This window comes from Plecotus auritus (assembly GCF_963455305.1).
Source record: "Plecotus auritus genome assembly, chromosome: 1".
Lineage (NCBI taxonomy): Eukaryota > Metazoa > Chordata > Mammalia > Chiroptera > Vespertilionidae > Plecotus > Plecotus auritus.
In genome coordinates, this window is record NC_137770.1 from 79,224,513 (window position 1) to 79,249,052 (window position 24,540).

The following is a 24,540-nucleotide window of genomic DNA, read 5'->3' on the forward strand; positions in this document are numbered from 1 at the left end:
TGCCTTCCCAGAGCCAAAATGTCACCAAGATACCATAAGTACCCTAAGGTGTTTCAGTAAAATCTACACAATGAACACATTCACAAATGCAATTAGAAATGGTGTTAATATCACCAGCTGTCATCATGATGCATGGCCATGTGTAGTGTATAAAACATAATGATTCAAGTAGGAGACGTGTGTTTTACATCTAAGGGGTTCACAGGTTTTACAGTATTAATGAAAATTTGACACCATTACTAAGGTACAAAGAGGTGGAACATGTGGATTTATGACTAATTGATCAACCCACATACTAACTCAAGGTTCCATGATGAACTTCATAGAAAGGCCATCGGTACTGAGTGACCTGGAAGACTAAGGGAAAGATGAGGAAAGGCGCAATACATGCTGGAGGAGAGTTACATGGATCTCCATGCAGTGATGAACCACAGCCAGCTGTACAATGCCATGCACCTTGTCACAAAGTGATGAGACACAAAAGGGAAGAAGGAGAAGGAGACTGACAGTGGTTATGTGGCTTGACATTAAGTTAGAAATTCTATACTTGTTGTCTCATTTCACTCTAGCAATTATCTTCTGCCTCTTTAGGTTGTCATTTTCATCTTGTATACCACAATAAATAAAATTCACAAGGAGGAAGTGGCAGAGTTAGGCTTCAACACAAGGTTAGTCTAACCAGTGGTGGGCAAACTTTTTGACTCGAGGGCCACAATGGGTTCTTAAACTGGACCGGAGGGCCGGAACAAAAGCATGGATGGAGTGTTTGTGTGAACTAATATAAATTCAAAGTAAAGGAGCGGAGGGGAGAGCAAGAGAACCGGATAGAACAGCCGGATCCGGCCCGCGGGCTGTAGTTTGCCCACGGCTGGCTCTAACCCCAACATTAACAGTCCTCTCAGCACAGCACATTCAAGCAAGTGGGGCTTGAAGACTGTCTCTCAATACTCTAGCTTATCAGAAAGGATTTTAAAAAAAAGTTAAAGAGAAAATTATTTCAATAAGGCCAGAGAAAATTTGAAGGATGGAGAATTAAAGAATGTCACTTTGAGGAAGAAGAGAATAGGGTGGGAGTGGGAAGTGATATCACTTAAATACCACAATAAGTGCAAAGATGTTCTTCCCAGAGGTCTTCTGATAAAAGAACAACATCATATATATCCCACAGGAAAATGATGGAGCAGCTGACCAATCTAAAGCTGGTGTGGAATGGAGTGACCTACCTGAGCCTGGGCTGTGATATCCAGTCCACCTCTTTGTGAAACTGATGGGCAAGGAACCCTTCATGAGCTTATTATGTGAGCAAATACACAGGGAGAAGTTTTTGTATTGGAGGGACAGAAAAAGGAAGAAGACCTATCTAGTTATAAGAATCATGAAAGAGAGAAAGGGCAAATTGTGAGTAATGGACAGGAGAAGAGAGAGAGAGAGAGAGAGAATGAACAACAAAGAAAAAGGATCAATATGTGAACAAAACAGAAGAAAGAAGGCTGGAAATTTCTTTGTGTTCATAAAAGATTTTGTAATACTATGACCAATCAGTGCTGCTCCAGGGCCCAGGTGAGCAAGCATTGGAAAAGGGGCCATTCTTCCCCATGCACCATCTTCTTCAGTTCCCTAAAAACTCAGAAAGCCCATTACAGAAGCCTGCTGTGCTCAGCAGTGTTTTCATGGAGGGCACTGGTCGCAGAAGCCAGGCCAACGTGTAGTGAGGACAAGGCTGGAGCACAGTGAGATGAGTCTGACTGCTGAGCATACGAGGCTCCAGGAAACAATGGGGGAGGTTTTCCAAAGTGGATGAAGTCCTATGTAAACAGGAAGAAAGGAAAGTTCACCATAATATGATATTATTATTAATGTGGCCTCATTGGAACCCATAAATGAGTGAATGCTGGGTTACTAAGGTTATATATGGTGAAAAAGAAGCTTGTGATACAAAAATGATGAGAAGAAACTCAGTGATAAATATGGCTCCCTTCCCAAAGAAGGGAAAATCAAAGTTATCCAAATGAAATGGGTTTCTTTGGAGGACTTGCTATCACTGCACATTGATAGAGATTCTAAGGAAATTCAATCATTATCCAGTTCTATAAATGGATCAGTCCTCCTTAATGCCTCCCCCTTCTCATATTCCAGTCCATTCCCAGATCCTGTTGATTTTACCTCTGTGAACGACTAGGTGCTTGGATGAAGTGGCCTTCAGAACCACTTCCATCCTGAGAGGTATTATTTTCTGCATATGTTATAGCATATATTTCTCATGGAAAGGCAAAGCATCTTTGCTTTTAATAATATCCCACATGATTACATTTCATTTCAAATAAAAGCAGGAGACCCCAATAATCATTAACATTTTATTGATTCAGTTACTTGGATCATTTAATTCTATAACACCCAAAATTTGATCCACTGATATTTAAAGGCATCTAGCCCAAGAGTAGCCACCAGATTCTTGGGAGCATAGAATCAAATGAACAAATATAGAGTTTTTCATATTCCGAACTCCCATACTGCATGAATGTTATTAATGACAAGATCCCTGTATAAGATCGACTCCTCCATATACAGACTTACAGAATAGTTGGGCAATCAGAAATATGTCCATGTTCCACACTACAGTGTTTCCTAAAGCAAAGGGTAATGGTTCGATTGCATCAGGAATTCTGTTTCAAAATGGATGCTGGCCCACAGGGTAAATAAGGAGCCCAGGACACTAAGGGGCACTTTCAGATAGAGAGACCTTTTCCTACCACATGTTTGCTTTAATGAATAAAATGAGATTCCTTTCCGAGGAAAGAACTATTCTTTAATGGCCAGGGTCTCAATCATGGAGAAGTCCTAGGTTATTTCCAGGGAGGGAATTGACAGTCTAGGAGAAAATCCCCTTGGTCTTCTAAGTGTTTTACCACCTATTTTCTCCTGTTATTACTCCTTAATAAGAAATTCAAGAAGGCAGGTGGCCCCTATTTCTCCACATCCATTCCCCTTTCCTTTGTTTTTAAATAAAGAAGTAAATCATTAAAAGTCAAGAACACTTGGCTGAGAACAGTTCACACAGTGCTGGCTGTGTGTCTGCAGCCTGGGAACTGGGCACAAACAGCCAGGGATGGTTCCAGTGAGGTCAAAGTTAATGCACATCAAAGCAGAGACATTCTGAATTTACCTAATCCTCCTTCTGCCACATACACTTAGTAGTGCTCTCCCATGGAAGTCAAAAGCATCAAGGGATTCCCACCTGTGTATGTCAACTCCCTCAAATGAGAGGCTCTGCCCCAGCTGGATTATTTATTATTGTCAGAATTGAACTGAGGCTATGATGCCTCAAAATTCCACAATGCCTATGCTTTCTGAAGGAATCTCACATACACAATCACATTTAAATAAGCAATTTATCTGAAAACTAGAGGCCTGGTACACAAAATTTGGGCATAGGGTGGAGGGTGTCCCTCCACTCAGCCTGCACCCTCTCCAATCTGGAACATCCCTCTCACAATCCGGGACTGCTGGCTCCTATCCACTTGCCTGCCTGCCTGCCTGCCTGATTGCCCCCAACTGCCCTCCCCTGCCAGCCCTTTTCACCCCCAACTGCCCTCTGTTGCTGACCTGATCACCCCCAACTGGCCTTCGTTGCTGACCTGATCACCCCCAACTGGCCTCCCTGCCAGCCTGATTGCCCCCAACTGCCCTCTCCTGCCAGCCTGATCGCCCACAATTGCCCTCCCCTGCTGCAACCCACCTCCTTCGCCGGGACCAGCCTCCTCTGCACTGTGTGGGACCCCCAGGCCTCACCACGCAGAGTGGCCACCAGGCTCCGCCTCCACTGTCCATGCAGCCATCTTGTGGCGGCCATCTTGTGACAGCGTCACACAAGGGCTTGACGCCACCTAGCCTTTTATTATATAAGATTGTAAAAAACAAGATGAGCATAGGAGACTTGGCTGAGGGAGGTTTGAGAGGAATACCTGGGTGCAGTGCCACCAAAGTAAAAGGCGTATTTTCCATGTAAAAACTCATTCCCTTTCTGGCCGGTGTGGCTCAGTGATTGAGCTTCGAGCTATGAACCAGGAGATCACGGTTCAATTCACGTGCCTGGATTTTGGGCTTGATCCCCAGTGTAGGGCATGCAGGAGATAGCAGACCAATGATTCTTTCTAATCACTGATCTTTTTATCTCTCTCTCCCTCTTCCTTCCTCTCTGAAATCAATAAAAATATATTAAACACTCACGAAGGAAGGTGGCCCCTATTTCTCCACACAAGGGCCAACTGTATGTCAGACATTTTATCCACATTATTCTAGATGATTTGTCTCTGGCTGTTCTAACCAACCTCTTTGTGCTTCCTTTCTTCTCATTTATAACACATTCTCTTTCCTGTCCATAAGAAAATTCTCTTTTAAAATATGACCAGATATGAATCATTTAACTTTTGACTAAAATGATTTGGCCATCCCAGAAGTATTTTAATTCTCAGGATTACCCTATCAAAGGGAATGATAGGCTAGGGAACCAATTTAGAGAATTCCAGCTTCACTTAAGAAGAGGTACTGAAATGGTCATGGGTCTTCCAGCATTGACAAAATCCTAATGTGTCTGCCTGCAGCTAAGACATGACTTAGGAGTACCAAGAGTGTTTCTGAGCTTTCGTTCTCAAGTAAAAGATGAAGAAATAGTGTACATCTTTAAACACTTAAGGTAATTGCTATTATTTAGTGATCACTCACACGGTACTGGTCACTCTTCTTAGGGTTTACCTGTTTTAACATGTTCATGGTCACACACACACATACACACAAAGTCTATGAGGTAGGTATGATTATTATCCCATTCTACAATGAAGAAACTGAGGCACAGAGTGAGTAATTCATTTGCCTACAGTCTCAGAGCTACTAAGTGACTGAGCTGGGATTTGAACTCAGATGGTTTGTCCCAGAACCCTGGCTCTGAAAATCCCTTACAGGACCGACTAGGCTCACTGAATCTCATTCAGAAGACAGACCCACTCATTTAGTAATTCCTCTTCTTTAAGGCATATGTTAGGGAGCACTCACCGCATGGCACAACTGGGACTGATGAATTTCACGTAAGACAGTTTCCACCCAGGCAATGCAGACCAAGGAAAAAACAATGACTTCAGAGTGAGAAGGCTTGGGCTCAAGTCCAGCTCTGCCCGTTCCTAACAGCGATCTTTTGTGAGTCACTTACTCTCCTTGAGCCTTAGTGTCCCCATCAGTAAAACAGCTTTGTATTGTCCCTCCCAATTCCATCACCCCTCCTGCAGAGAAATGGAATTACATTTCTAGGTAGATGACAAATTCAGGTCACATGTGGGATCAGAACCCAAAGACACCACAGGATGGTAAGGGAAGGCAGCAGGCAAGGAAAACAGCATAAGAAATTTACAAGGAGGGGGACACAGCCAAACTGTCATTAGTAATGCAAGAAACTAGAAAGAAGGCAAGTGAATTGTGGAAAACAAGTAACACTAAATGTAAAAATAACATGGTTAAAAATAAACGAATTAACCAAGGCCTATTATTTCCACCTCTATTGTAAATGGAAGTTCATTGTCAGCTTCAGTGAGACCCAGCACACAGTGATCTTTTCACCCTAGCACATCGAAAGGATTTTTCCCCTGTGGTCCAAACACTTTTTTTTCCTTTTCTTTCTTTCTTCTTCTTCTTCTTTTTTTAATCCTCAACCGAGGATATTTTCCCATTGGTTTTAGAAAGAGTGAAAGGGAGAGGGAGAGAGAGAAAGAGAAAGAGAGAGAAACATCGATTGGTTGCCTCCCAACATGTGCCCCAACCAAAGCCAGGGATTGAGCCTGCAACTGAGGTATGTGCCCTTGACCTGAGTTGAACCCAGGACGTTTCATTCCATGGGTCGACGCTCTATCCACTGAGCCAAACCAGCTAGGGCCAAACTCTCTATTTGGCACTTAGCATGTGCCATCTGAAGAGGTGCTTTAATCACTCCATGCACAAAGGCAAAATCTGTAACTCAAGGCCCTTCTCAGGCTCTTACAGTCTAACCCAGCCTGTGATGTCTCCAGGCCCTGCTCTCAGTCTCCAATATTTTAGCCTTCTCTGGCAGAATGTTTGGCTTAGTCCTAACTGTGCCCAGGAACTCAGACTTCAGATGTCCTTGGGCTCCATGACTTATAGTTTTGAGGGCCAGAGCCCCATTCCCTCCTATCCTTTAGCACAGCTTTTGGACCTATACTGCTATGGTTCAAATCCTAGGTCTTCCACTCAGCAGTGGAACCTTAGCTAGCTACATAATTTCTATGTGCCTCAGTTTCTCATACATAAAGTAGAGGTTATAACGATACCTCACAGGCCTGTTGGCATTTAGAACATAGAGTCTGATACATCTAGGGGCTATGTAAGTAAGTGATATTTTTGTTATGTGGTCCAGATCTGCACTATCCAGAAATGGAACCCCAATACACCCTGGCTCCTATTGTCCATTAACCTTTTTGTGATGTATTTTTCCTATTTGATCAAAATCTCTCTAAGGGAAGGATGGTCATCATCATCATCTTTGTTTTCCCTACAGCACATGCCTTAAAGATGGAAGCTTTTCAGTAAAGAGTGGACCAAAGTGTCATTATCTGAAGGTGTAAATCCAATGTGTCTCTGCCTGAAATTTCAGGCATACCATAATGTAGCCGGTACTAATGATTAATGATGACTTCAGTTTTACTTTCCAACAAACACAATTAAAATAGACAAAAAAATCATAATCATCTCCATCATTACACATATGCCAGGGAGAGAAAAATATAAAAAATACACACAGTCATATAAGAGAGTAAAAGACTAGATTGATACCAAATTTTCCAATAAGGATCAGATTAAAATGGAAGCAGAAAATGTGAAAAGTGAATATAAGAGATTTTAAAAGATACTCCCAGATATTAAACAAGATGTGGAAAAAATAGATTTATTGACCTGTACCTAAAAGAAAAATGAAAGCTGTGATTTCAGGATTTCAACATAAAATGAAAATACATATTTTCACGATTCCCTTTGCCTGAACTGCCCCAGAATCTTTATGACTCAATCTGTTCTCAGATGATGCCTCATTGAAATACTTTCTTGGTGACTCAACACGAAAGCATGTCTATGGCCGATGTCATTCTCCAGCCCTCACCCGATGCACCTGTGTCCATGGAACTTGTTATACATCCCTGGTACTCAGCCCCTCCAGTGCACTGCAGAATGTTACCATGAAAGGAGAAGCTTCGTTCCCTGCTGTGTCCTGTGCTTGACAGGTTGCCTGGAACGTCATAGGCGCTCAATAAAAGTCTGTCCAATGAGTGATCCATTTATTAATATGATTAATAAATATATATGCAAAGTGTTTAAAATAGTGCCTGGCACACACAGTGGGCCCAATTAGCTATTTGTAGTGAGAGTAGAGTAGCAGTATTCCTTCCTCAATTCTTTTTGTTGGTTTAGTGACAAAAGTCTTCTGCCTTTGGGGACTTGGACAAAAGTGGGAAGAGTTAGAAAAGGGGGCAGGGGAGGCAGCTTTAAAATCTAAGAGTGGAGCTATTTACTTTACTTAGGCGGCAACTGGAAACTGCTAAAGTGCTCTGCAGGGCAATATGGTCAAAGAGCATGCTTTAGTGGTATTTGGGGTGCTACCAATGTCGGGGGGCAAGACTGGAACCAGGAAGCTGGGGAAAAAGAGTGGGCCAGGGGCCAGTGGGCCAGTGAACAGAAGTACAAGGTGCGGCAATGATTTAATCCATCTTCTTACCTAGGTCTACATTTACTTGGGCAGGCTCCAGGCTTTGAGACGTCAAAAATGTGATGCCCCCAGGCCTGTGTAGAAAAAAAAAAATCAAGTCTTACCTGAAGCAGTTTGTACATTAGGAGTGTGTGTGCACGTGTGTGTATGTGTGTGTGTGTGTGTGTGTGTGTGTGTGTGTGTGTGTATTGCTGCATTGCTTGTGTATTTGGGGGCAGCCAATTCCAAGGGGCTTTAAGAAACAGGGCATTATGATGCTGACCCTGTTTCTTCTGATGTGAACCTAGGAAAGAAAAGATCCTGCATCTTCCATGAGACAGCCATAATCTCCAGCTGAATGGTGGCATAGCACAGGCTGACCAGTAATCGGGCTGGCATGCCACGATGAAGGAGTTTCTAGGATGTGGGCCTTTCAGGGCTAAAACCAGCGAAGTCTTGGGCAAACCAGTACCAGGTGGCCACCTGACCACCAGAGTGCCTCCAGACTGATCTCTGCTCTTTTATTTGTTATTCACACTTCAACCAGCACAATCTTTTTAAAACAACCATCTGACTTTGTCACCTCCTCACTAGTCATATGCAGTCAAAACCCTTCAGTGGCAATCTTGCTCTTAAGACAGATTTCAGCCCTTAGCATGGCCTGAGAAGCCCTCTGGGAATGGGCCCCTACCTAATTTTCCAGCGTCATATCCTACCAGGCCGGGGCCCCAGCAGCCTGTCGGTGGTTCACGGGCAGGCTACTTCCTCCCCATGTGGCTCTGCAGATGCCGGTCCCTCTGCACAGAATGTGACCGCCGTCCTCCTTCACATGGTTAACTCATAACATCTTTCATACCTAGCTCCCTCACTGTCACTTTTCCAGAGAAGCCTTTTCTGATTTCCCCAAACAGAAAACCACCCTCCCTGTGCCCTTTGGTGCTGTAGCCACTGCCATCATTGTCCACCCTTATGCACTTGGCAGTTATCTCCTCACACCAAGAGCCACCCACTGCAAACACCTGTGGCTTTCTGCTGATGGCTGGGTCTGTCCATGGGAGCACCCTCACCTGAACAGAGGCTGGTACCCGGAGAGATCAGAGTGATAGGCAAGAGCTCCATCAGGTAGACCTGGGGGCGGGGGTGCATCATATAGAGTCCAGATTTTATTCTAAGTCCATTATGAAGCTATTTGAGAGTTTTAAGCTGATTACATTATAAAAGGGTCACTCGGGCTGCTATATGGAAAATCAACCGTGAAAGGGCAGGCGAGGAAGCAGAGAGAGAGAGAGCAGTTGGAAGGTTAAGGCAGTAGCCAGATTATCCTTCTGGAAAGAATCACTGTGGAAGTGCACTGAAAGCAGAATAAAAAGTGGCAGTTTGTAGCACAGAGACAGAGCCTGAGGCTTCAGATCAGCTGCAGACCAGCAGCTCACCTGAGAAGGCCCTCTGGAGTCTATTTCATCGAGTTGGTTCTTGGGAGGGGATTGAAAATCGTACTCTTTTTATGCATGAAGTAGGGATAACATATAGAACATAACCAGCTAAGCAGTCTATTTATGGTATTATCAATTCATGGGTGGGGGTGGGCAATTAAGGGAAAGTCTAAAGGAGAGGGACAATGAAAAAAAAAAAAAAAGGTTGAGAAAGTGATCCAGAGCAGGCAGGCTGCAGGCTCCTTAGGACCGGCAGGTGCTCTTGCGCTGGCCTGGGATGGCCCCTGGCCTCCTGGACCAATAGCCCTAAATCTGCCCTGTCACGTTTCCTCAGAGCTGTACAGACACTGACTGATTCACCCTCTCAGTGGGAAGATGGTCCAGTAAGATACGATGGTCATTTGCAAGTCAGCCTCTCTAAATACAGATACTCCTGTGTGTACACTTTCGAGAAGTACAGTGGAGGAAGGATGTGCTAGCAGTTGCAAATGCTGTGGGTCTCAGCAGGATCTCTTGTCCTGTGTTTTGTGTTTCTCTTCCTTTCCAAACTCCATCTACCTCTCACCTGATGCATTCCTGTGCTCACAGCAGAGCCCAAGCCCAAATGTCTCCTCCCCAGGAAATCCAGGGTGTAAAACTATCCTTCCTTTGAGTATCCAGAGCACTTTGTAAAGTAATATTAATGGCACCTATTTCTTGAGCACTTGGGGCAGGCATTATAATAAATATTTTACCTGAATTTACTCCACATAATCCCTTCTACTATTAATTCCATTTGACAGATAGAAAACTGAGGCTCAGAGAAGTGAAAGAGCTTGCTCAATGTTGTATGGCAAATAAATAGTAGAAATTCAACCCCAAGCAGACTCTTAACCTCCAAACTGTATACACATTATTATAGTACTCACCCCACTATATTATAATCAGCAGTCCATGTGCTTCTTTCCTCTATTACCCACAACATAAGTGACCCAGGCCAGGTGTAATGAAACAAGAATGAGTTTTACAACCAAATTCTGTTGTATAACTCTGGGATATTACTGAGAGAGACTAAGCTTCCTCTCCTATAAAATGGAGACTTAAATGCCTACCTAATTGGTTTATTGTCAAGATAAAATTAGACATAACTTTTAATGCATTTACCACAGCTCATGGCACATAAAAGCCCATTCAATTAAACAAGTATTAATTGAGGGCTTATGAAACACCAGGCTTCAGGATGGGCACTGAGGCTAAAAAACAGTAAGAATCTTACCTAATAATAGACAAACATGTAAATTGACCGAACCTCCGCTATGCCCACAGCCAATCAGAGTATGCAAATTAACCCAACAAAGATGGTAGTTAATTTGCATACGTAGGTACCCAGCGGCCTGGGTCCCAGGAACATCCTTGGCACCCAGGTTACTCCGAGGTAGGCCCCTCGTGGGCCCTGAGCAGCCTGGGAAGGGCCTGAGCCAGGGGACCCTTGGGCAGGGCTGAGCCGGCGATTGGAGGGAGCTGGGGGGCCCCTGCCCAGGCCTGAAGCCTGGGCCAGAAGCCTTAGGCCTGGGCAGGGGCTGAACCGGCGAATGGTGTGAACTACAGAGGAAACACCTTTTCTGACTGCTCATTGGCTAAGCTTCCTGTATGCCACTGGTAATATTCTTAGTAACTTGGGTAATAAGAATCCAAAAAGGTGATCTAGGGTTTTTCCACCACACTCCTGGAGAAAAAAACAAAGGTCTGCTGCTGGAGGGCTAAGAAATGTCATATCCTGCCCTAGCTGGTTTGGCTCAGTGGATAATGCCTCGGCCTGCCGACAGCAGGGTCTGGGTTCAATTCTGATCAAGGGCATGTACCTAGGTTGCAGGCTCCTCCCTGGCTGGGGCCCAGGTCAGGGCTCATGAAGGAGGCAACCAATCAAAGTGTTCCTCTCACTTTGATGTTTCTTTCTGTCTTTCCCTTTCTCTTCCACATTCTCTAAAAATCAATGGAAACATATCCTCAGGTGAGAATAAAAAAAATAAAAAAGAAATGTCATATCCTATGAAAGACACATCTTGAAAATGCCTAAAGAAAGTTGTCATTTTGCTGAAACCGGTTTGGCTCAGTGGATGGAGCGTCGGCCTGCGGACTGAAGGGTTCCAGGTTCGATTCCGGTCAAGGGCACATGCCTTGATTGTGGGCACATCCCCAGTGGGGGGTGAGCAGGAGGCAGCTGATCGATGTTTCTCTCTCATCGATGTTTCTAACTCTCTGTCCCTCTCCCTTCCTCTCTGTAAAAAATCAATAAAAAATATATATATTTAACCAAAAAAAAAAAACACAAAAAAAAGTTGTCATTTTTTCATGGTGAAGGGACTGGAGTCCGTGTTGATGAAAACACCTTGGTGGCTGTGGTGACTGGCAGTGGCTGCAGCAGCAGGGTGATGGGGATGATGACTTCCCCTGATCAGCCCAGCTGCCTCCCACAAAGGGAGGCCAGACTGCAGCTTAGGCCCACGGGGAGAGGGCCTGAGCCGTTAGTAGGACATCCCCTGAGGGCTCCCAGTATGTGAGAGGGGGCAGGCTGGGCTGAGGGACCCCTCCCCCAGTGCACAAATTTCATGCACCGGGCACCTAGTTTAATATATTTTGGTTGCTCTCACTTCTAGAGGGCAGGGACTATGTGTTATTCAACAGTGAAATTTTGAAGGTCAGCAATGCCTAGACCAAATAGGCACTCAAAAACTTTTTAGTGAATGACTGAAAAATGGCTTAAACGGTTTCAGAGATCCTAAGTATTAGGGATTATGAATGACTGTGTCAAATTAGTGGGTTGAAATTTATCTAATTGTAGGTAAAATAACTGAAAATAAAGTGCAAGGATATCCCACCCAGAGTCTGTACACATTAAATTCATTTAAACATAGAGCTACTATTAAATAAGTCAAAATTAAATTCACAGAGACAAATGGAATACTATAACTTGAACAAGAACAAATAATAATATATCTAATAATATCCAGGAGGTAGAAGGAAAGAGGGGAGAAAGTTTCAAAAGTGTTACCCTTAAAAAAAAAAGGAGGGGGGGTGATCAATTTATACTGTCTAAAGAAAAAAGTAGTCATAAAAACAGCAATGTAATTAATGGCAATAACTCCAACCTCTTAATATTTTATGACACTTTAGCCATAGATTTTTTAAAAGAAATAATATACCTTGAAATGAAGTAGCTATTTGAAGTTTGATTATTCTTTAGTTTCAATTCAGGTTTTTAAATTGCTTTAAAATTTTAATTATTTTCGTTATAAATGGTATCTCTATTCAATTTTAAAAGTTTTTAAAATTATAAAAGTATTTCTATCTAAACATCCATCAACAGATAAATATTTGTCTGAAATGATGTTCACCTAAGGTTAACAATGAGAATTGTATTACTATTTGAGAGTATTTCTAAAAATTGTTTTTTGTACCTTTCTGCCTTATTTTAATTCTTGATAATAAACATAATGCGATTTTTTAAAAATCTGTTTCCTAAAAATAGAAAGAAAAACATGACAAAATGTAGTTAATTATTCCTTGAATATAGATCATTGTTATTTTCTTCTTTGTACCTTATTTGTAATTTTTACATTTCCAGAAATGATTTCTAAAGGGCTTTACATTAGACTCTACATTTATGATTATATTTCTTACCTTTCCTCTAAAATAGAAAATAACTTTTATACTTATGTTGCCAATGGTGTCTTTAAAATGACCTGAGAATCCAATTTGCAAAGCAGAAGAGACTGGATCCTTTTGAATGTTTTTTATAAATGCAACCCACTCAAATAAATTGAATAGAGAGATAATGAATGGCTAAATGCACGTTTACATTTTAAAGGGTTTTACATGAAGATAAGAGATTATGAAAGAGATTATGAAAAGCTTCATGTTGTCAGACTTCGTCTGATGGAGTCTTTAAGACCAGATTTCAAACTAAGTGGCTTTCCTTGTCCCTTTGTGTTTAAGGCATCCTTATTGAATGTTGACATCTGCTTGCTATGGTAAATAACAAACTAAATCAATCCAGTTATTACCCTCTAGTTAAGAATAATAATCTAAAATACACAAATGGTTGCATAGTTGTTAAAGGGACTAGCTTATTTACACAAGACATTTGGGGAATGGTGGCTAAAGTCTCTGAGCTTCTTAAGTTTCACGGAAGATGCTGTAGTAACAATTTTCCATTATAAAGGTTTGTGGGGGGAAATTGGGATTCTGATTTATTTCTTAAAATAACTCAACAAACATATTCAGTTTCATGTAGCCTAGAATTCTAGGTATAATAACTCAATAAATCTATTTAGTTTCATGAAGCCTAGAATTCTAGGTACAATTTTGTATTCCCTGGGTTTTGTATGGTTATATTGCCATTAGAGAAAGTTGTGTTTTTTTGTTTTTGTTTTTAATTCAGTGAGCCATCTGGATGTAAAACCTTTAATCATCATCAATTTCTTTCTTTCATTTATAGAATATAAAATATATTTTTTACTTTCTGTTACTTTTTGGAACTGTCTTCTTTCAATAAAAGTTTGTAGCCTATGGTTCCTTTTCATCTTATAAAGAAAAAAACGTTTTCATAAAACTATATTTGTGAAATGCTTTAATCCTATTGCATTCTGTCAAAATGGGGGTTGACATTTTTCTAGCCTAGGAGTTAACAATATTCAGAGAAAATATTGGAATTTTAGATTTAAAGAAAACCTAGAATTTATTCATCCTATCTCATCTCCCTCCCAATGCGGGCTCTCTCCTTCATTGTAACCCTCATGAAGGACCACCCAGTCTCATCTTGAACTCTTCCATGGCAAAGCATTCTCTACCCCACAAGGAAACCTCATGGCATTCCAGACAGCCCTAAATGTAAAAAAAAAAAAAAAAAAGTCCCTTATTCTGAACAAGTCTATGTCCATTACCCCTGGCGCTTGTTCTTACTTCCAGAGCTTCAATGACAGACTCCAACTCCTCTCCTGGTCAATAGTCCTTTGAACACCTGAAAGCCAGTCCTATTTCCTGAGACATCTTCTCCTCATGACTAAAGCACCCCAGTCTCCTCAACAAGCCTTCAAATGGAAGTGTTTCCATCCTCAAAACCCTGCATATCATCTCACTGTTCTCTAGTGTGTCACTGACAAAGCAGTGCCCACAGCTAAAAACAGCTTCTCAAAAAATGCCAAAAGTTGTTCCAGGATCACAAATACAATTCTTGCAACAATCATTTTAAATAATTAGACAAATATGTGTTAAATAGTTAGATCCTATCTTCCTATCTCATTACCTATCTTGAGTTTCAGCTTCCTTTTCACCATGTTTTTCTGCCTTTGCAATGTTGAAGACCATTCTTATATTACTCTTGGTTGCAAGCAACTGAGACTGATTGTGTCTACCTTAACAAAAAAGAAGTATATCCGATTTCATTAAATTCATGGGCAATTTCATGAATTCGGAGTAAGAGTTGAAAAGCCAACAGCAGGAAGAACAGGAAACAGAGCCTACCAGTGGCCTCCGGCTGGGCCTCCTATGTTGTCTCCCTGAGGCCTTCACTTACTCTGAATTAACTCCAGAGATTCTTGGTCACTTCAGTCCTTCAACCTAAACTCTAACTCCTGGAGATGTCCCCGCTTTAGGTAGCCCAAGCCAGGGATATGGTGCTGGGTATATGGCACCCATGCTGGTATCTGGGGATCATTTTCAGAAAAAGGAAAATGGATGTGAACAAGACAGACATCCAAAATTACTGTACTTCTATAAGAAAGTAATGTCAGATATTTATCTCTTTCTTTTAATTTCCCTTTTGCTAGATCCCCAATGAGGCAGGTACTTTGAAATTGGTGTTCACTGCATCAGGGGAGGTATGTAACAAGAGGAAAAAGAGAAATAGTGGGAGAATATTTCTGGATTTTGTTTTCTAAAATCCTTCATAGATCTCGGGGAATTTCTTAAAGCAGATATAAAGGAATAAGATTTATGAATACAAAGAATCTTAAAGAAACATAGAGCAATATCTCTACAGGGCTGTTGGGAAGGGAGAGGAGGCCTATGGATTTTGGAGGAGTAGTGGGCCAGGCCCTGCTGCCTGGCAGTGCCTCCAGAAAGGCCACAAGACCCCAGATCTGTGTGTGGTACATCGAGGTATAAGGAACCATTGGAAATATCACCAAAAAGTTTCTGTGGACCAAGAATTACCTGGACAACTAAGAGAGCCATGTGAGCAGAAACCCTGGGTGCTACAGCGTAACCTATGTGGTCAGGGGCCTCCGTGACCATAGGGTCCCCTCTCCCAATGCTGCCTGCCCTACAGTGTCAGCCACCTGGCCTTGGAACAACTCTGGGGAGTGGTGTTACCCTAAGAAGGATTGCAGGTAAGTCTTCTGCCTTCCCAGAGGAAGATGCTTGAGACAGAAATGAGCATGGTTTGTAAAAAAAAATAGATTTTTTTTTAATTTACCTGTCTTTGTAGATGGAGATTCTCAACTGCTACCCTTGAATGGAAGAGACAGAAGCAAAACGAGAATTGAGTGGTTCTGCTTCCTCTCTCTGAATTTGACCTCATCTTTTTCAAGCAGCAGAATCTGTACATCATTCATGATTGTAAAGTTAAAACCCCTCTTTTAGAAAAACTGGCTTAGCAACTTTTGTCAAATCCTCTTCTTATTCATGACCTTACTTTTCCTGATGCTATTCTCCTGGGTCCATGCCATACCTCTATATGTGTAGTCTTAGACATATTCCCCTTCTTCCCTTTCCTGTGCATTTCTTCCTTCTCAGATGTAGTTCGAGAACAAGTTCCCTAGGCAACCCCTTTGGAGTCTTCACCTACTTCTCCCCTTTGCTTTGTCATTTGCCCAACTAGTGACTATAATATTTTGTTTATCTTTTTAAATTTTTTATTTGTTTTGAAAGAATACTCAATATGAGCCCTACCCTCTTAACAAGTTTTAAGTGTACAATACAGTATTATTAACTATTCATACAGAATTTTGTTTTTCTTAACAAATTTTGCATTAGTTAAGATCCTAAATCTAGTCAACACTGCAGCAATTTGGCAGCTATTGATAAGTTTTCCCAAAAATGAAAAAAAAAAGTAAAAATACCAAGCCCCAAATACTGCATCTGAGTGTTGACTATCCTTTCATTTTTGTGGTTGGCAGGGCTGTTACTTCCTGAAGAGAAGTTGAATGATGTAATGAACAAAGCCTGGGAGTCGGGTGACCTGACCTGGATCTATTCTTGGCTGTGCCACTGACCGTGAGTGACCTTGGGCAAATCACTTTTTATCTCCTCATCTCCGTTTTCTCCACTGTATAACTAGATAAATATCTTGTCACCAACCTAGAGAATAATTTGGGCACAAGAATTATGGAATAAGAAGTAAGATAATGTTGCTTGAGAAAACAGTAAGTTTATTTTTCTCAATCTACCACAGTTTCCCTTATGACATTAGAGTATCATGGAGTTCTTCAAATAATCATGAAAGTTAGAATTAACCTATATTTTCAGAACTTAAAAGAAATCAGGACCAGCTTATGAGAAATCAAAAAGTGACCTTGACACAAGGCCGGTGTCCCCTATTATGCATGATATGTTCTATTCATATTATTGGGGAGTTGGTTGGGTAGGAAAGAGTGGATTCAAAAGCCCAGCTGGTCTCCTGTAAGTAGAAGATACTACAGCAGAAACAGACATAAAAGGAGACAGGGACATTGGCAAATGGGGATAGGACAGATGCCAATTCTGTAAACGAATTCTGTTTTCTGCAGACCTGTGGGCTTTTTAAAAATTATGTGCAAAGCTTTCTAAATATGAGCGAGGCTTAGAAAACTTTCTAAAGTGGCTGTCTTTATTTAAAAAGAGAAAGGATAATCATTTTAATACCTAAAAAAAAAACCCCACTCTTGCTTTTCAGTAGATCCATAACCAGAATACTAAACTATATTTATGGTTTATACTGCTTTGAAAGTTTAAAAAATTTTAAAGCCAGGAATATTCTCTGTGGCTTACTAGACAGAAGGTGGATTGCAAGCCCAGCAGGTAGAGTAAATGCCACCTGGATCCCATTCGTAGCCATACTCTTAAGCAAGCACATTAACTTCTCTGAGCCCTGATTTGTTCATCTATACTAGAGGTATAGTACCATCTACGTACTGCACAGAGGTACCTACTGACATTTTAGGAAACCCAGGGAAGGTGCTTAAATCTCCTGTTTTAAGCACAGGATGAACACAGAGGGAACATACCACTCATACTCACTGCTTGCCCTTGGAATAGACTTAGAGGGCATTGTTCTCAGAATAGAACATCAAGTTATATGGACTCCACAGTGTAATGGTGAGAAGTCGGCTTTATTAATACTGTCAGAGCCAAGACCATAGAGATTTCAGTAAGTGAACAGATCAAAGCAGCAATGCACCCTTTGGAAATGGGGACAAAGATTTTAGTTACTGCCTTCTGGGGACCAAACACATTTCACATAATATCCACCGTGTTGAAATTCTCAGAGGATAAAGATCATTAGATGCTAAGATAGCAACTGTCATTCCAAAATACTTTCCCCATCCTTGCTCAGCAATCTTTACAACATCAAAGAACAGACAAGCTGTTCTGTAATACTTAGAGAAGCTGAGACACTGGAAAGAGCTCTTGGGGAGCATGGGAAAGTGCCATTATCATCTATGTGCTAGCTACTCAGATGGTTTTCTCGTATACATAGATAATGCCATTGTTTCAGAGAATTTCATTGGAACTTCACTTGTGCAAATATCAAGGTTTTGGAAACTGTGATTTCCCAAAATTACCATGGAGAGTGGATGACTGGAATTAGCTTTTCCTAATAAGTAGGTTCTCAGCTCTCTCATTGAAGAAATCATTGGAGAAAGCATCCGAGCCTGGATGAGTGTGGACAGATACTCATGTGGGCAAAAACAGGGCAAGCATAGCTAAAAAGCATCCACGCACTGCTCTGTTAGATGATTTTTAAGTATTGGTCTGCAGGTCATCTCATGTTCTCTGTGCTGCTTTCACATGTACACTAGAGCACTTCTACTGGGATATTAGTGCCAGTACCTTCAGAGTAGCAACAAGATGTTATTTCCTGCCCTACTTTAAAGACTTATTTATCCTCCCCAATCAACTTTCTGGCTGCATTTGCTACTTGTCCATATCCTAATGACCAAATTGAAGATTAAAAAGTCCTGCTACCCTGCATTCCTGTTGTTGTACAGGCCACTCCGAAAGTTCATCTGAACATGCAATGCTTTCACCAGAGACATTCAAACTATTGCCACGGACTCTTCTCACTCAATTTCTAAGGATGCTTTGAGGCATCTAGAAATTTTTACTGACTGTGCTCTGGACTCAAAAACTGGAAATACAGTGTTTTAACCATTTGCCTTTGTTTCTGTAAACCCCTCCCCACTATTAAATGCCTGATTGCTCACACTATTGTTAGAAAAGAAACAGGCCCCAAATGGAGTCACTTGTGCTAAGTAATGTCACCAAACCAAGGCTTAATGCCTAACCTAACTGCAGTTTAAGCCTCTCCCAATAACATAATCTTAACCAGTCAGTATGGAATGACCTGGTCAGCACTAGTGAGGTAATCTCCCTGATAGACTCCTGCCTCCCCCACAAAAGGAAGGTGACCTTGCCTGAGAAAATTTACTCTACTAGAATAACTTCCTTGACCTGCCTTCATCTGCCTATAAAATTCTTTCATTTTGTACAGCTCCTCAGAGGTCTTTCTATTTGCTAGATGAGATGCTGCCAAATTAATGAATCATTGAATAAAGCTAGTTAGACCTCCGGATTTATTAAGTTGAATTTAGTTATTTTTTTTTACACTGTAGAGTCCTAACTTAGGTGCACACCTGACTCTCTCCTATACCACTGTCCCCGGAAATGAGATACACCTGTTTAACTGGACTAACTTAGTCCCAGGACTGAGAGACTGGTTCATCAAGATGGGCAATGCATTTAAATTTCTCATTTTTTGCTTTCTCACTCTTATTCCAATCTATGTTTGTTTTCACTCCTCCTTTGCAGATCTCTTATCTTGCAAACCCTAACTCCAATCTCTCTATAGCTACCAGGTTGGCCTTTGATACATGAAACTTCCTAAGGGGAAAAATGAAGTTTCAAAGGGCAGAATGCGGGGTATGAAAACACACTAACCCAAAATATGCCTCTTGGTATATGGATTATTCTGTGTTAAAGGCCATTGAGAACCAACAGATGTAGGAAAAGTTCTAAAAACAGTGCACAAGTTTTCCTTTTGTAAAGGAAACATAAAGACATTTCCATTCATAAAAAATATCTCCTCCCATGCCAGATAAAGGAAAACTCTTAATAACCCTTATGAATGGAGAAGAAACTGACTTAAATCTCCATAACAAAACTTACTAAACAACCCTTGTTTATCGTTCTTTTCTGGTTACCTTCCCATAACTTGCCTCTCTACCCAGAAGCCCCAAACTCTTTTTCCTTTGGCCTAAGTTGGTATTTAAGCCCAAGTTCTCTCCCACCCCTTGGAGTTACTCATGTCTGGGTACTCTCATATGTAAGTGTGATACACATGATAATAAACTTCTGTTTGTTTTTCTCTTGTTATAAAAATAAAGTCCTGCTTACCTCCAAAATATTTCCTCCAATAGTCTGTGACTCAGAAGACCAATGTAAGAAAGTATTTAATTTGAAAGATGTTGGTCTTTAACAATGATCTATGACTCTTTAGAAAGGAGAAACAGTCATAGCCCTAATAAGATGCAACACAATACAGGTTAGTTTTTATTAAGGTCAGGAAACAGATGAATTGGTTTAAAAAAGCAAGAATAAAAACTGGCTAGTAGCCCACTTCCTGCAGAGGTGAATGAAGAGGTTTTAATAATTTCAATAAAGAGGTATAGTGAGGTGGCCCAAAGGGAAGATCAACTCTTTCCCTTCCGCTAGCTTCATACATATATACTATGGCCTGATATAGTCAAAGCCTAAAGAAATACAAAAATACAGATTACTCGGGGACATGCTTTACATCTAGCCAGAGAACTTGAGAAACCCAGGTGGGAGGGAATGGTCCACTTCCCAGAATTTTGCCTTTTACATGTTGATAAGGTGAAGAGGTTCGTAGCCCTTTCCATCTTCCTACTTTTATAATTATCATATTACAGGCACACAGAAGACTGTTTTGTCAGCTCTTCTTCACAGACACTAAACACAGGGATGTTTCAATTCCCTCACAAGGCCAGCCTGTTGGTGCAAGCTCATATTTGCTTCATGGAGGATACAATTCCCATGGTTTAGCATCTCTACAAGATCAAGCAAATTAGATTAATGGCTGTAACTCTGTCAACACACAGGCTGGGACCTGCTGAAAACAAAGCTGATTTTTAAGACAGAGACTGTGTGCATCCAAAAATAATGACTCCTGTGAAAACTAAGGCCCAACAAGAGATTCTGAGTAACCCCCAAACATGATCTGCCAACAGTGGGATCTCTGAATATTATTAAATATCTGTGATGAATTTTTATAATTATACAAGTAAAATTTTAATAAGAAAAACATTAAAGGCAAGATCATCTAGAACACCTTTGCCTGGGATGACATGCACGAGTCCAAAGCTTGAACAAAACTGGACTCTGAGTCACAGTATGTAAGGCAGGAGAGAAGTGTTTCTGAATCCTGACAAGAATGCTTATCATCATCACATCCAATTCCAATATGCTCCCATTCCTCCCATTCCCCTTTCTTCAGATCTACCAATTTTAGTCCTAGAAAAGGAGGAAGGCCAGGATATGAGGTCCGCCCTCAGACAATGATAGTAACCATAGGACCCCATTCCCTGGTCAGAGCAGGGTTAATCCTGCAACCAAGGACTGATCACAGTTCTTTCCTGAGATTTACTTTGGAGCCAGAGAAGGGAGCTATCCTTAGGTGACAGAGCTAGATGGATGTGAATCTAGAGTTCATGAAGGCACTGAGAGGACAAGGTCTGTGATAGAAAAGAATAAAGCCAAGACAGAGAAAGAAAAGCCGACATAAAAGAAAGAACTGAAAGAGATAGAGACAAAGAGACCGAACATCACCAACCAACCACAAAAGCATCTGAATATCAGGACCCGCTGAGGGTAGACCAGCTTCCTCACCAAGACATTATAGCTTGCTAATGACTCAGTTATGTTAGCCCAAAATGCTCATTTTTGCTTAGAATTCTTTCTGCTGGCTTTCCATCCCATAGACAGAATGGACCCTAACTAATAGAACAGGCAATATAGTCTAAATTTAAAAGTATCCAAAAAGAGCCGATAAGACTTTTAACCCCTTTTTCTAAATGAGAAAATTTAAGCACATAGATATTTGGTAATCACTTGCTGTTTTCTGCACGGGCGAAGACAAATATCTTATTCTTCAAGAAGAAAAATATTGTGAGACACAAGTTCTTCCATGCTGGCAAGTTAGAGTTTCTTCAATTCCCAGGGACCTTAGAAGAAAAGCAGTTTTGCTTCTCCTGGGCAGAAGCCAATGCATTCACTAGTGTGTAAAAAAGCACAATTTACCAAGTCAGTGCACTGAAGAGCCAAGGAGAAAGAAGCAGCCTAGGACAGGCCCAGAGGTCCAGAAACCTTCTCTAGAGCTGCATCTTCAATGCATCTTTGGAGAGCATGCTAAGCATTTGTGCAAGCTGATGAGAGAAATGTCCGTCCAACACAGGTGGCTTTAATAGGTGCTACCCCTCTAAGACGGAGGCCTATGAGGAACCTTATGATTGCCATCCCCCATTAGCATCAACTTTAATAACTAAAAAGGGGTAAAGACAATGGGAAAAATACATATTTTAGGGCTAGAATACTGGCCTTCATTATTCTTGTTGGCAAGTATTATTAATATTAATAATAGTTACCATTCATTTCCCACTTATTATGTGCCAAGAACTACTCAGCATTCTAATTATATTATCTCATTGCAATTTACACTATGAGGCCGATAATATCATGATTTTACAAACCAGAAACTAAAGTTTAAGAGAGTAAGTGACTTGACAAAATCACTCAGCTAGTAAGTGGTTAGTCCAGGATTTGAACCCATGAGACAGGTTTATGAGTTTAGCCTTATAATATACTGCCTCCCAACTGTTATCTATTGCTTCCCTCCAGTGGAGCCACTGTTCCTTAGTTCCTAGAGTATATCTAAAGGCATTTTATTCATGGGCTATAAACACAGTTGAGAAAAAAAGAGACTAGTGATTAGATATCTCTGAACAAGAAGACCTGGGACTTTTTTTTAAGAGAGAGAAGTGAGCACGCTTGTGTCTGTGTGTGTGTGTGTGTGTGTGTGTGTGTGTGTGTGGAGAGAGAGAGAGAGAGAGAGAGAGAGAGACAGAGAGAGAGACAGAGAGAGAGACAGAGAGAGAGACAGAGAGACAGAGAGACAGAGACAGACATTGGTTTGTTGTTCCACTTACTTATGCATTATTGGTTGCTTCTTGTATGTGCCCTGAGGATCCAACCTGCAACCTTGCATCTCGGGGCAATGCTTTAAACAACTAAGCTACCCAGCCAGGGTCAAAGACCTGGGACTTTTATAACATTTTTGGTGTATCGGCCATGCTCCAACCAATTGAGCCACAGCAGCCAGGGCTTTTATAACATGTTCAAAGCAATATCTTCCACAATGACAATCTGGTGTGCAACTCTCAGCTTTACTGTTTTCTCTCCTGAAAAAAGGTAAGTCTAAGATCCAAATGATCTTGTAATAAGTCCTAAGAACAGCTGAGCAAGGGATATTGAATCCAAATGGTCTGCCCATAAGAAAATTCTCTCTCCCAAGAACTTAAACCCTCCTAGGTGGCATAGCACATGGTGACACATATCCTGTATGCAAACATGGATCATGATTTAGTACAACTGAACCACTGTGTTAGAAAGTCAGATGCTAAGCTACTTGACCTGGTCCTCCTAAGGGCCTGGGTCTGGACATTCACCTCTCCAAGACTGAAGCACTTATATTGCACATGTCTGCACCACAGGTCCTGGCCTCTGCATTCAGCCCATCAGGAATGTGTGAGTGCCAGTGTCAAACTCCCCAAAAGTCAGCAAGCAGCAAGGTGGATGATTAAAACCAAGGGTGCTTTTTTTTTCTTCTTTCTTTTTGTGGCAATCTCAACTGGGAATGGAGATATGAAACTCCCCCAATTTACACTCTGCTGCCAGCTACTTATCCTTTAGTTAAATGAGGACTTGGCTCTGGCCTCAGAGAGCAAGGGCATTACTTGTTATTTGAGGGATCAGCACTTACATGCCTGAACAGATTCTGACCCTGCAGAACTTGAGGAGCTCTGATGAGGAAGAGAAAGGATGATGGTGGAGGTGATGATGATGGTGATGATGATGAAAGAAGAAAACGGTGATGATCAACGTCACCTATAAATATAAGCACAAAGCAGCAACAGATATCCTTCTATACATTGCCAATCATAATCATGAAGCAGCTTCCGTCCTCAAATCAAACCCACTAAGGTGCTCCCCCTCTGAACTAAACACATCCAGGTTCAAAATAGAGCTCTGCACCCCTCCCTCCCCCGCCTGCCCTTCTCCCCATCCACCTTCCCGTGCCAAGCTGGGAATGAGACTGCACTGGCGAGTCAAGAGGGCTGGGACCTGAGAGTGAACGACAGTTTTGTAGTGAAGAGCATCAGGGTCACCCTGGGGTCCCCACCAACGCACTTCAAAATCGCTCTGTTGGGGAGCTGAAGGAACGGACATAGAAAGGGAGAGACTTAGTAGCGGGTCAAAACAGATTTGGTGCCTATTTGCGAGAGCCCTGAAGCCCCGGGAGGCGGAGCTGGCAGCCTTCGGTCAGAGGAAAAAAAAAAAAAAAAGGAGGGGCAGACCGCCAGCAAGGCACACAAGTCTCTCTTACCTGACCAGGTGTAGCAGCCCTAAGGCGCGGCAGCGAGGATGCTGCGCTGGAGTCCAGAGCCAGAAGCTAAAGCGGCCACTGCACTGGCCTCCGTGGAGGCCCCGCCCTATCCCCGCCCCCAGCCCCGAGGTCCCGCCTCCTTAGCACGCGCCGGCCCGACGAGCTGTTTGGGGGAGGTGAGCTGTGAACTGATCGGCAGGACTGCCGACCAATGACAACGTGCAGCGGCGCCCGGGGTGGGCGGACAGCAATTGGGGCGGGTGGCGACGGCGCACATTCAGCAGCTGAGGGCGCCTTGAGGTTAGGGAGCAAAGCGAGTTCAGGCTGCTGGGTTAGAGGCGGTGGTTGGTAGGTCAGGTCAAAGGTGACAGCCTTGGCCATAGCCAATCCCCTGCGTCCGGGCACACTGAGCGCTCTCTTCCGACCAGCTCCAAGGGAAGCGGGAAGGGGAA

General features: G+C 42.0%; 1 protein-coding gene across 1 annotated transcript in view; it reads right to left on the reverse strand.

The window, feature by feature from the left end:
- The window catches only part of FMN1 (formin 1), a 444,801-nt gene extending 420,605 nt beyond the window's left edge, over positions 1–24,196 (reverse strand). The window contains exon 1 of the mRNA XM_080658928.1: positions 24,089–24,196. The gene's annotated coding sequence lies outside the window, so the exon portion shown is untranslated. The remainder of the gene's footprint in view (positions 1–24,088) is intronic.
- Positions 24,197–24,540: the final 344 nt, after the last annotated feature.